Source organism: Hemicordylus capensis, chromosome 1 (genome assembly GCF_027244095.1).
Source record: "Hemicordylus capensis ecotype Gifberg chromosome 1, rHemCap1.1.pri, whole genome shotgun sequence".
Taxonomy (NCBI): domain Eukaryota; kingdom Metazoa; phylum Chordata; class Lepidosauria; order Squamata; family Cordylidae; genus Hemicordylus; species Hemicordylus capensis.
Genome location: NC_069657.1, coordinates 316776198 through 316789556, shown reverse-complemented (window position 1 = coordinate 316789556; position 13359 = coordinate 316776198). Strand labels below are relative to the sequence as shown.

At 43.7% G+C, this 13359-nt stretch overlaps 1 protein-coding gene across 5 annotated transcripts in view; it reads left to right on the top strand.

The window, feature by feature from the left end:
* LOC128322142 (gamma-aminobutyric acid receptor subunit rho-2) overlaps nt 1–13359 on the top strand; it is a 44233-nt gene that overhangs the window by 14481 nt on the left and 16393 nt on the right. Inside the window, exon 1 of one of the 5 annotated variants that reach the window (XM_053243277.1) lies at nt 10994–11049. The exons of the other annotated variants lie outside the window; for them this stretch is intronic. The gene's annotated coding sequence lies outside the window, so the exon portion shown is untranslated. Of the gene's footprint in view, nt 1–10993; nt 11050–13359 lie in introns of those variants that run through there. 5 annotated transcript variants of the gene reach the window in all.

Genomic DNA, 13359 nt, shown 5'->3' with positions numbered 1-13359 from the left:
ACCAAGAAGAAGAAGAAAAGGGGGGCACCTTCTTCTAAGGATCGCTCTCCCCCCCAAAAAACATAAACAGTTCATTAAAATTTGACCAAATTTCTGAAAATTCCTCCTCTTTACCTTTCTGTCAGAAAAAGACCAGTTCAAATGCTGACAAGGAACACATTTCAGTTATCCAAAGTTGCAATTCAGGAGTAAATTTGTCGTTCCATTGCTATATTATCCTTTGGGCAACCCCCCTCCCCCCACACACGAAGAATCCACAATTCCTGATGTAATGCTGGATTCCATATGCTGGGGATATGGAATCAACAAAACATGGATGTTCACGACAGCAATGATTGCTGTAGAGTGATGTAAACAATCTTATGGATTTCAAGCCAAAATGGAACAATTACCGGACAGGACCAAACAATATGCATAAGTGTATCCTCATACAAATTACACCTCCAACATTTAGAAGTCTGCAGCGAGCCCTTATTGAAACATTCTCTGAGATGTCCAGCAAACACAGAATAAACATTTCTGCTGTATTGGCTTTATTTTGAGATCCAAAGAGGCATGTTTCACTGCCTTCAAAGCAGGGTAGGGCAGGCAGGGCACGTGCCCTGGGCGCCACTTGAAGGGGGGGCGCCATTTTGTAAAATTAATTTTTTTTAAAAAAATGGCTGCTGAAAACAAAATGGCCACCACACATGGTCAAATGGCCTCTGTGAGGCCCTCAGACATGCCAGGCCTTGCAGAGGCCATCTGAGCATGCACGGTGGCCATTTTGTTTTCAGCAGCCATTTCTTTAAAAAAAGATTATTTTTAAAAATGGCCACCGCACATGCTCACATGGTCCCTGTGAGGCCCTAGAGGCCAGTGGGTGGGAGGGGGAACCTTTTCAGACCCCCCCCACAGCCTTTAGGAAGCCCCCTGAAGGGGCTACAGGTAATTTTTTTAAATCTATCTATCTATCTATCTATCTATCTATCTATCTATCTATCTAGTAAGACACTGTACGCATATTCAGATTGGCACTATGTACAGGGAATCAGGGCTTGTGAATACTGAGCTGAAGCTTATGAGCTAGGATTGTATTCATTTGCTCTTACTTGTGATAAGTGAGTTAAATGTGATGTCTTGATAATATGGCTATTAATGGTCCAGTTTGTCTTTGAATCAGTGTGAAATCCTTAGTATTAACGCTCACTGGGAGTTTCTTGCTCTCTTTCTCTCATTTTAACTGTCTTTCTGAAAGACTAGAATATATTCCAAGCAGTGACACAGTTTACTCTGCATATCCTTTAATTATTTTCCAGAGTATCTGGGAAAAGTCCAATTCTCCATTTATTTAAAACTTATGTAATAGTGATGCTACAATGCATAGTAGAGAATTAGACAGGCACTTCTGTTTAGTTTTCCAAGTACACCTCCACATAGTATTTGGGTATTTCATGAGCCCCAGCATACTGAAATTTGTTGTTTTCCAGCCCTTCTTGGTCTGGCTACGTCCACTGCTAAATAGTTTTTGAAATATTAAAAGATTAATGAGCTTGACTTGTATTTTTCAGCTGATATTATGGTAAAGTTATCTAAAAGATAGGTGTCAGATGTTTGGACAGGGGGCGCAATTTCAGTGTTTGCCCTAGGCACTATTTTCCCTAGATACGCCTCTGCTTCAAAGCTACCTGCCATTGGTTTAATAAAATAGGGTATTCAAGATCATTGTTCCAAGATCTCAGATATAATCAAGATCAATCTTATCAATGATAAACATCTGATAGAGCAAGGTTACAGGCTTAGGTGCATCCAATAGATGTTCCAGGTTGAATAATAGAATGAAGTTCAGGTGCAGAGCCAGCTGAAGAGAGGCCTGTGTCTGCCCCCTTAGCGGCCCCTCTATGTCATGTGCATGGGGTCTGGCTTGGGATCTGGAAGTGCCCCGAGTGGACTCCCCCCGCCCATGCCCGGGCTCCGGAGAGCCCCGAGTGAGCTCTCGGGCATCAAGCGCTGCCTGAAAAGGACAGGGGAGAGCTCTCTCAGGGCTCTCTGAAGCCCAGGCATGGGCAGGGGTAGTTTGCTCAGGGCTCTTCCAGAGCCTGTGCAGTGCCCCCCTGCAGGCTTCAGAGGCCCTTTTCATTGGCAGCCCAGGTTCTTTGAACCCTTTTGCACAATGGTTTCTCTGCCCCTGATGAAGCTTCAGAAGCTGCAATCACATCAGGACCAAAAAGCCATGATAAGAGATGTTTTAACTGAATAAACGTCAACTACCCCTTGAAGAAGGGAGGTTTGTTTTTTCTGCATTTTCAAGCTTATCATTGGGCATTTATTCGATCTTCAGTCCTTGGATGGAACAATGAGTCTCAGAAGTTATTATTTGATTCCTCTGAAATCTTGGCAGGTGCTGGGTTCATTATTTGTTCATGAATGTAGGTCATTCACAAACTTTGTGGTTTAAAGCCACAAAGCATATATGGAGAATTTTGGGTTCTAGACATAGTTTTGATCCATTCTTGCATGAAAAGCTTATATTGTAGGAGAATCCCTGTTTGAAGATTGCTCATAAATGTTTTTATTTGGCTAACTGGGCCTCCCACAACGTCATTACATTAGATAAATTTATCTCTTCTGAAGCTTTTTAAAAATATTTTTTAAACTTTGAGAGCTGAGTTTGATTTATCTCTAAATGCTAGCTGGCAGTTTATTCAACACCCCAAACCCTACACTCATCAGGAAAATCTGTAGAACGTAAAGGCATTAAATCTGTTTTACTCCAATTTATAGAGTAACCTGATAAATTACCAAATTTGGAATTAAAGGTATAAGATTAGGAATTGAGACCTCTGTTTCAGCCCACCTGCACCCCAGGCTTACCGCAGGCATGGAGAAGACAGAGAGAGCATAGGGAGGCCGAGCAGGAGGCCAGGTGGGAGAAGTGTGGGTGGCCGGACTTGAGCAAATGTCCCGATGGGCTGAACAGCTCCCGCTGATACATCAGTGGGGAGATGCAGCTGACAGAGGTGGTGGCCACCCGAGAGGCAGGGGTGGGGTCAGGAGGAGGAGGAGAAAAGAAAGGGGATGGAGGGGAAAGGGCCGAATTAGAGGGACTAGTGCATGGAGGTGAAAGCAGGAAGGGTGGGGCTTGGGGGCTTGGCTTGTGAAGCTGCCTTAAAATGGCCCAGCCCATGATGAGGGGCAGAAAGGAAAGAGAAAGCTGTAGTCTCCTGGTGAGAAGCCAGCCCCAAGACTAAAAACTGCCGAGGAGGAGGACCTGGGTGCTACTAACCCCCTCCCCTTTCTCTAACGCTTGGCTCAGGCACTTTCAGCCAAGCCCTTTGAGGACATACCTGGACAAATTCAAATCATCTTTTTAATGTATTTTTTCACAGAGCACTAGCAAAAGCCTGCAGACTTTGAGAATTCTAAAAAAGGAAGCTGCTTCAAAACTAAATACTTCAACTCAAGAAGATGAACTCTGGGAGGGCACACATTGAATTCAAAGTTACAAAGGCTATTTAGAGATGTATGCTTTCGGGCATGGTGCTTGGAAGCTCTGTTTAAATATGCCTACATGCTTTCGTAGGGTAGAGTGCTTGCCTTGGGTCTGTGTTTTTTTGCTGAAAGTACTCACTGACCTTTTCTAGACTTATCGGTTACTGAGAAAGCTTGTTAGCGGCAGGTGCGGTACATGAGGCCTGAGCTTAATTTAACCACAAGCATACTCAAAAGAAAATCGGATACAATATTAACTGGAGCTAAGAAATGAACAGACCACTTGGTGACAGCTTTTCAGTGTTTTTAGATTGTGAGCCCTTTGAGGAAAGGGGGCCATCTCATTTATGCATTATTTATTTGTCTATGTAAACCGTTTTGAGAGCTTTGGTTGAAGAGTAGAGTATAAATATCTATAGTAGTAGTAATAGTGGTGCCTGAGTTCCATTTTATTGATCTGTTCAAGGCTGTTCGTCTGTGCTTCTTTGTGTCAACCTGGCCTATCCCCTCTCCATGGGCAGAAGATCCAGTATCTTCTTTGCCCACTCCATGTAACCAACTTCTCCTCTTGCAAGTGACAGAGCTTTCCCCTGTCCTAACGTGAGAGCACATTTGTTCTGACCCTTTCAGAGTTATCTCAGTGCCAGTGACCTTGCTGGAGCTAGCAGATGTTCAGGTATTATTTACTACAAATATTAATATTTAAAGATTATGTAAATGTTTCATTTGGGCTCCCTTCCTCAACCTTTCACTGTAAGCATTTCATCTAGGACATCTAAATTTTTTTCCAGGGAGTCCATGAATAAGCAGCTTTAGCTGATACTTAAAATAGCGGTATCTTTTCTGTTGAAGAACAGACTAATGCCTCCTGTGATACGGGTTTATTTAGCACCCCACCCCCCTTAATGTAGTACCAGCTAGATCCTACTGGATGGCATTTAATCAACACACAGGGACTGCTGAAGGCTGAAATGGGCCCATTTCAATTACAAGACCATTTACTAGTTTTTTGCTGTGACTGCCTACTAAAATATACCAAAGAACTAGCACCACATTATTTGCTGTATGTGTATAGTCTCTGTGAATGTCACTGGCTGCTTCTCAAGCTGTCTCTGTTTTGTTATGTTCTGGACATGCTTGTTCAGTGAATTTGAGACTCACAAGCTACATTCTGCAGGTATCAGCCTGCCCAGGTATCCTACCTATTTACTCAGAAGATGCAGAGAATCATAAGTTGCACGCAGATACTTCTGTCCACATTTGGGAAATTTGGGGGAGCGGGGGATGTGATGTTAGCATGAATACATACCACATCATATGTTCTCTTCCCAGAAAGGTTTTCTCACATGTCTGGCTATTCACTAAAGCACACACTGGGCACTCAAAATCAAAATAGCTATATGGAAGCCCTCTAAGGGCAAAGCTACACATTCTACAGGAGTTCTGTGATTGGTTTCTGAACAGTTTCTTTTTTTCCTGAGGTGCATCTCTCGGGAGCTGGAAATCTGGTTGCAGGAAAAGTGCTCCAGGAGAGGGTGTATTACCGTTGCCCTGTGGCTGGGTTTTGTGATCAAAATTGCTCTTCCTAACTGCTTTCCTATCTAGAGGGGAAGTGAGTATCGGGAGCCTCATGCTTCCCCACTGAGGGTAGGAAAGCAGATTGGGTGGTGGTTTTGATCATGAAAATGACCCAATGAGAAAGGACTAAACATCCCCGCTCCAAATGTGCAGTCCCTCAAGGCTGCATTTCAGTTGTTTGAAAATGGAACTCTCACGCAGTATGTAGTTTACAGAGTGCAGATTGCAGTTCCTGTCATCTCTTTCTAAAGGATCTTGAGTCACAGGATCTGGAAGCAGAGCTGTCTGTAGCTTTTGCAGGACACAGGGTGAAAACAGCACACACACACACACACTCCATAATGAATCAATATTGTTCTGGTCTTGCTGCAATTAGAGGTGTCTCTGTTGCTGTGCTACACTATGCTCCTCCCCCCACATAGACAGGGGGCCTTGAGCGACTGCTCCCCGAGGTCCCCCCCACCTTCAGGCAGTCCTGCCTGGAAGGATCAATGCCTGAGGCCCTGAAGAGCTGCTGTCCATCCAAGTAGGGAGTAGGTAGCTTTCCGGAACATGGGCATGGCTCTGTAGGTCAGAACTAGATGTTATGAGGAAATCACAGTTTTTCCTGGAAAGGGGAGCTGAACCCTTCCTTGCCCACATACTGTTACCTGAAAATGCTGCTCATGCCATTTTTAATCATTTTTCTTAAGTCAGGAATCAATATTGAAAGTAAGCATCCTGCCTGCAAGCAGGGCCACTGAAAGGTAATCTGAGGCCCAGGGCAAAACGTAGTCTTGGGGCCCTCCTCTTGTATCTCATATTGATACCAAATGGTATCAATATGAACCAAGACATTGGAAGCCCTCAGCCTTGTGGGGCCCCAAGACAGCCCCCTTTGCCCTCCCCTATGCACCCCTACCTGCAAGTACTTTCCCCACTCTACTCCATTATACAGGCAGACCTTGATATTCAGGGGGATTCTGTTCCCGGCTGCAGCTGCAGATACCGAAACCGTGAATATCGAGGCATTGGGGGCTGTGGGATTGCAGGGGTTAAGTTCCTGGTCAGCTTGAAAATTGCTAAAAATGATCTAAAATTGGCAAAATTTTGAGGGTAAACAGAGGGGGAGCTCCTTACCATGCTTTGCTGCTCCCTCCGAGTTGCCCCCAAATGCCCCCAAACCAGCTGAAAATAACCTTTTTTGGTTTTTTTCTTAAATTGAGCCATTATGAAGCTCCAAGAAACAAAATGGCAGCCAGATATGGCCTTCCCAGTCATTTCTGGCCACCCTGACCCATGGACATTTGAGGTCAACTGGGTTTTGGGGGGGGGGTTCCCCCATGAATGCCGAGGTTGGGTGTCTTTCCCCCGACCACAGACACACGAATCCACAAACAAAGAGGTTCCCCTGTATTGGCAAATGCAGGTTGATAGCATACAATGCAACCCTAAAGGTGCTTATATAAGGTAGAATATAGATAGATAGATAGATAGATAGATAGATAGATAGATAGATAGATAGATAGATAGATAGATGGTGCTCCCTTTTCATATGACTCCCCATACATCAGTGAAGTGGCTGCCACTGCAAAATGTAGTGTGTCCTTCCCTGAAGTGAAATCTATCTTCAACACAGAAATTGAGGGAGATACGGTGTCCTTTATCAATGGATAAATATAGTAGGAATCTTCACATACATTCAGGACTTGACTTCAGTCTCTGAGACTGTTAATCTCTGGCCTCTTTCAGAGATCTAAAATCCAATCATGATTTGGAAAAAACAAGAGTAGCAAATGTAGCTCACGGAACTACAGGATTACCCCCCATGGCCTGGAGCTAGCAGGCAGGTGCAGCATAAGCTTCTCTCCTGCTATTCCTAGCCTGGGGCTCCAACTGATGCAGCCGTCTTACTGAATTGCTGGGGTAATGTTGCACATGGAAGCCAAAAGCTAGGAGGAAAGCAATCCCCTCTGGGTTAATTCCGGACTTTGTTCAGAAGGAGAATTACCATGTCAAAGGACTGGGGCTGCCCCCTCTTGCAATATATAGCTCAGCTGCTTATCTGGAATACTGCTATATTACTAGCCAATCATATGCACGTCAGTAATAGTAAGGGGTCAGTGCACTGAACAAGAAGGAAACCTGTTTGTAAATAAATTACATACAATGTCCATGTGAACAAAGAACAGAAGTATGCTGGGGCTTTGGAAACTTGCTATTACTAAGTGCTTTCAGTGAAGAGAAGGCCAAACAGTTCACATGGCATCCTCCAGGCACATATTAATGGGGCATGTCAGTGCTATGTTTTGGAGCTAGAACAGACTACAAAAGGATCCTTGTGAACAAAGCAAAAGACAAACATAAAAACCTAAGAGCATTGATCTACAAGCACGTACATGCACAGTTTTCTATTTTAAGTACCCAAGCAGTTAGATTGACTCAAAGTTAAAGATGTATGGAAATGTATCCATGCTAAGGCTAAAGTTCCTCTTAGCAGAAAGATGGAACGGGGGGAAATTAAATATTAAAATGAAATGAAATACAGTAAAGGCACCAGATCTGGAAAATAATAATAATCAAACTTGACATCTTGCTTGATATTGCTTGTGTCAGTAGAACCCCCTGCCCCCCGTGCCCCTGATTTCACTAAATGTGGGATCCAAACTAAATTGGTAACATACAGTTGTATGTATCTTTTCCTTGACATTTTTTGAAACTTAAAACAACCCTGAGAGACTTTGAGTGGACGAACTACTGGTGGCAGAGGCGGCGGCGGGGGTGGGGGGGATTGCTTAACTCTTTGCCATCCATTTTTCCACTCAGCATCTCTCCACAAACATATTTATAGACAGCAGGAGGGAGGAACCCTCAAAGGAATGGGTACTTGTATATTTTCCTCTACAGAAAGAAAAGTAATTAGGATGGGGGAGGCGGTGGCTGCATTCTGAGCGCAGGGGAAACAACCAGAGAGGAAAAGGTTAAGTAGCCCATCCCTTTCCCCCCTCCGGCTGCCTCTCCACTCAGACTTGCTGCCCCTGGAGGTTGCTTTTGGTTAAAAAACAAAAACAAAAAACCACTGTCAGGGGAAAGACATATGTGATTGTGTGTCATGTCAAGTTTGGACCTTAGGTTTTAAGGCCCTCAAAATGTTATACCCACATCTACTTTGTGCAATAATGATAAGTCTGGACACAAATACATGTCAGAAGACACTCAGCGGAACTTACTCCGGGTGAAATATCATTGAAGATGCCACAGGCTTCTTGTGCCAGTGGGGCTTGGGCACGGTGACTCCCTGGTGACTGGTCGAATGACCTGTGGCTGCTAAAATGACATGTACTTCAGGGCATTTAACCAGTCTTTGCCGTGACTAGCATTTGTGTGTGTGGCAGCAATGTGCTGAATCTGCACAGCTGACATCCTCAGTGCAGGGATGGTCCTCATGCTCAGAGCTGCTAGTCCAAACAGACCAGCAGGATCAGCGAGGACATGTGGTGGCAGCATATCCACAGTCCTGCAAAACTAGTGACACTAGCTCCAATAGAAGGTACCTTTTCTTCCAGGTACTTCCTATCTCACTTTGTTTGGTATTGGCACAGCGGGAAATGACTTTACTAGCAAGCCAGAGGTTGCCGGTTTGAATCCCCGCTGGTATGTTTCCCAGACTATGGGAAACACCTATATCAGGCAGCAGCGATATAGGAAGATGCTGAAAGGCATCATCTCATACTGTATGGGAGAAGGCAATGGTAAACCCCTCCCGTATTCTACCCAAAGACAACCACAGGGCTCTGTGGTCGCCAGGAGTCGACACCGACTCGACAGCATACTTTACAACAGCTGGGAAAGCTAAAGGAACCCTGAGGGTTGAGGTTCAGGTACTCTAATGGCTTATCTGCATTAGGGTTTCTGTCATGGATTAATCATGAAGCACTAATGTGCACCAAACTTGTGTCATTTAAAAATAAAAGCGGACATCATGACTAACACAGCACTGACATTCTTGGGGAAGAGAAGATTGGTGAAATGTGCCTCCCCATGTGATTGCCACTGCTGAGTTAGTCTGTCACATTCACAGCATGTTTGCCTCCCCAACAGCACCCATGCTGTGTTAGTCAAGATGCCGGCTATAGTAACGTAACATTTTATAAGAGGACCAAATTTTCTCCCTTCAGTATTTTTCATGAAGTCAGTTTGAAAGATGGTGAAGCTATTTCCATGACTGTGTGGGCAGTCAGGTGCGGGAAGGAAGGGTGGAACCTACCCACCCTGCAGACAATCCCTGAAAGTCCTCTTTAGTGCACCACCACACGCTCACATGATCTGTACTCAGGGGCGTAGCTAGGAGAGAGGGGGCCTGTATTCATCTCTCTCTCTGGCGGCCCCCCAGAGTGTGGGAGATAATGAGGAAAATAGGGAGGGGTGGAGCTTGGGGGCCTTCAGGAGCTGGGGGCCCGTGTTCTTTGAACCCTTTTGCTCAATTATAGCTACGCCCCTGTCTGTACTGCATGGAGCAGCCGGGACTCACTCATCAACAAATGTGGTGCATTGGAGGATGCCCCCGTAAGATGGGTGCTTTAGGCACCCATCTCTGTGAACGCTGTGTGCAGCTGGAGCATACACACGACTCCGTACCTGGGGTAAAAGTTGTGCTTGTGCCCTTTAACCCAGGTATAAGCCTGGGTACAAAACCTGGATTTGTGGGGAAGGCAGCGCCAGAATTAGGATAGATCCCAGTGCTGCACATGAGCAGCCCTACCCAAGAAAGGGCTTCCCTAACCTAGGTAGGGCTGCTCATGTGCATAGCCTTGCTGTTTCAGTTTCCAGATTTTATTGTAATTAATTCAGATGGTAAGAAAACAAATATAAATCAGCTGCAAGGCAAATGTATTCAAGATCATGAGCCCAACTCCAAACTAAAAGAGAGCTCTGGCTATAGAGCGGTATATAAATGTAAGTGCTATTGCTATTGCTATTGCTAAAAGACATGCAACAAGGAAATAAAATTTTCCTAAACAAGGCTCATGAAAGACTGGATGGAAAGGAGAAGTTAGTAACTGAGAGAGTCTCTCACTGAAACTCCATTGATAGGGATGGGGGATGCAGTTCACTTCAGTAATATATGAGAGAGGCATTCTCAATCTATTGTGCCTTGCAGCTTTTGACAAATACTTTTAGAGCTGTTAACATCTCTCTCGCCCTTTTTTGAAGGAGGGGTCATACCTCAGTGGTGGTACACATGCTCTGCATGCAAAAAGTCCCAGATTCAGTCCCTGGTATCTTCAGGAAGCTTTACACAAGAGGCTTCTGCCTCGAATCTCCTTTGGGAGTGTGTGTGTGTGTGTTCACACACCAGCCAAACTTACCCCGAACTACCAATGAGATCCTTGGACCCACTCCACACACAAGTTGTGCTTTGTGATGCGAATTATAGTTTATCTCAAGATCTTTCCAGATTTTAAAATGCTGGTGTTAAGCTACTTTCTCTGAAAACGCCTCCGCAAACTGGGAGAGGCCCTGATGTAGAATCATTAGCATGATAAGAGGCACGGTCTCTTCAGAAATGCAGATCTTTCTCTGCAGGGAACTCTCTCTTCCCCCTCCTCCCATTGGCTAGGAAGGAAAACACTGAGGCCTGCCATGTGAACTTGCAAAAAACAAAAGCTGAGAGCAGAGGGGAGGGGCTGCTTCCCTCAAAGCCGCGAGTGTACTTTGAAGTGGTTTTGTTCAACATTTACCCCAAGCCTGAAGCCAAGTGCGAATAACCTCCAGGTAGGACAGAAAAGGACCCCCCCCATCTGAAGCCCTGGAGAGCTGCAACCAGTCAGTGGCTTATGTCCTGCGCTGCAAGCCATGCATCCAGTGCAGGTGGGGCAACCTCCACGCTAATGATGCTGTGTATCAGAGCAGCTGCACTTAACCCCTAATATTGCTAATGGGACTTGAATGCAGCTGTGCTGATGCACAGCATCATTAGCACTGAGCCTCCCCTCCTGCGCTAGGAGCAGTGACAGGCTGGTAAGTGACCTGCAAGCAGTGAGCCCACACCCTTCTGGGTAGACAGTACTGTAGAAAATTCAGTGCAGACAATTCTGAGCTAGAGTACCTGATATTCTGTCTCAGTATGACAACTTCATCTGCTCATATTTCCTATAGTTTTGCGTTCTATTTTGTTTGCTGCTCTGCAGTGTTAGTAGTTGGTGAGGAATTTGGAGGACTATCTGGAGCAAGCCCCCACCTGTAGCCCTATAGTTTAGCTTGAAGCAGAGACAGGATTAAAAATCTAGCAGCTTCCTAATGACCGTAAGGATTAGCGAGATCAAAAATCTCATGACATCTTTCTGTGACTCATCACCAGATGCTTAATTCAACAGTATGGTGTGTAGCCAGGACGACCTCTAAAAACACTCAGACATGCTGATACTTTTAGGGAAATGCTAGCTTAGCTATTGGATTTATATGTTTTAGATACTATAAAGAGTGTGTGCTATCTGCTCATCCAAGCTATAATAATCAATTATTTATTCATTATTTATTTATTTAGCACATTTTTATACTGCCCAAAACTTATGTCTCCGGGAGGTTTACAGCAAGATAAAAACAAAAGTAAAACATTAGTTGAAAACAAAAACAAGAAATTTAAAACACAATTTAAAAATTTTAAAACAATATTCTGAAAACAACATTAAAACAATCAAAACAATATCAGTTAAAAGCCTGGGTGAACAGATGCATCCTCTAACTAATTAATTAATTAATTAATTAATTAATGTAATAAATAATAAATTAATAATACAATAACAACTACAGAACCTGTACATATGGATCTAAATTTTGGAGAATCCTCTTCAAGTTATAAAAGCACTTTTACTGCAAAGGATTCATTAGAGGGGAATAAAGCAATGCTGTTTTTAATTGTTCATGTTATCAATACTGCTGAGCTTGTGCCACTATGTTGTGCTCTGTAGCTTTTGCGGTTTTTAGTATTGTGCTTCCATTGTTGTGTTGTGTTTTATTTTATTTTTTAAAAAAATTGTTAGCTGGGAAGGTGTTTTTAACTCAAGGGCAGCACATATGTATTTAAATATGTATTTATGTTTTTAAACTACGTAGTTGCTTCTATATATGCATTTCCACTGTTAGGAAAAAGCATATTAAAAACAATGGTGATGAGACTTTAAAAGAAATATGTGGGTTACGCATAAATCTACTGAGATGGCCATGTACCCTTCTCATTTTAAGTGGAAAAAATCTTATTTAAAAAGATTATGACATACCCCACAATCTCAGTGCCCTCTGAATGTTAATTAGTGGCAGTTGTTTATCAGATCACAAGCTCTGTACAATGTGAAGCATATTCTTTTAGAATTAAGAATGGCTGGCATGATGAGGAAAACTATGCTGCACAGAAGTCCCACAGAAATTTCAATGACAAGTGAGGCACTGCTTAACTTGTCCTTTTAATTTCAATGGGACTACTTGGAGTAATTTTCCTCATCATGTCAGCCAATAATATTTACTACTTTTCAAGAAGGAAGTTCTCAAAACGGTTTACGTACTAAAGAAATAGTTCTTTGTCCCAGAGAGGTTCACAATCTCAAAAGAAATACAAGTGAGACACCAGCAAACAGTCACAGGAAAAGAAGATCTTCTGGGATGAATAGGGGCAGTTGGGCTCCCGCTGAGGAATATAAGAGAACCTCCTCTTAAAAAGTGACTCTTTGCAGATAGTGGGAGTTTATTTTAAATACTTCTGCTGCACAGTTAACATTTTGATCTGGGAATCCTAACATTCAATCCGTGAAAGTGTCAAATGATAAGAAAGAGTTGTGGCTGGTGTCCCTCACCAAGCCTTGCCTCCTTCCCAGATCCCCACTGAACAACCACCCTAAGTGCACACATATAATATCAATGAAACTGTTATTGGACTGTCCCGGCCACAGCACTTTTGCTGCTGAAGAAATGAGGCTGGGTGATTGTGACTTGTCCAAAGTCATCCAAATAAATGCGTTGTAAAAGGAGGGATTGAAAGAAGTAGGTAGCATGCTGTCCACTGGATCTTCTTGCTGCCTTTCACTGGCAGCATTCAGGGTTCCCTCAATGCCAGAAACAGCATGCGAGTTCCAAGATTTTGTATTGCTCATTCTCAGTTTATACAGGAAATCCATCTGTATCAGAACCAGCATGCTAGTTTGGGTCTTAGCTCTTTACGGCATATCCAGCTTGGCAAATTAAAATGCATACCCTGGAATCTTGATGTCACAATGGGTTTTGGAATGCATTCTCCATTTGCATGGGGACCCCCTTCTTTTGCTGTCTCACTTAGGG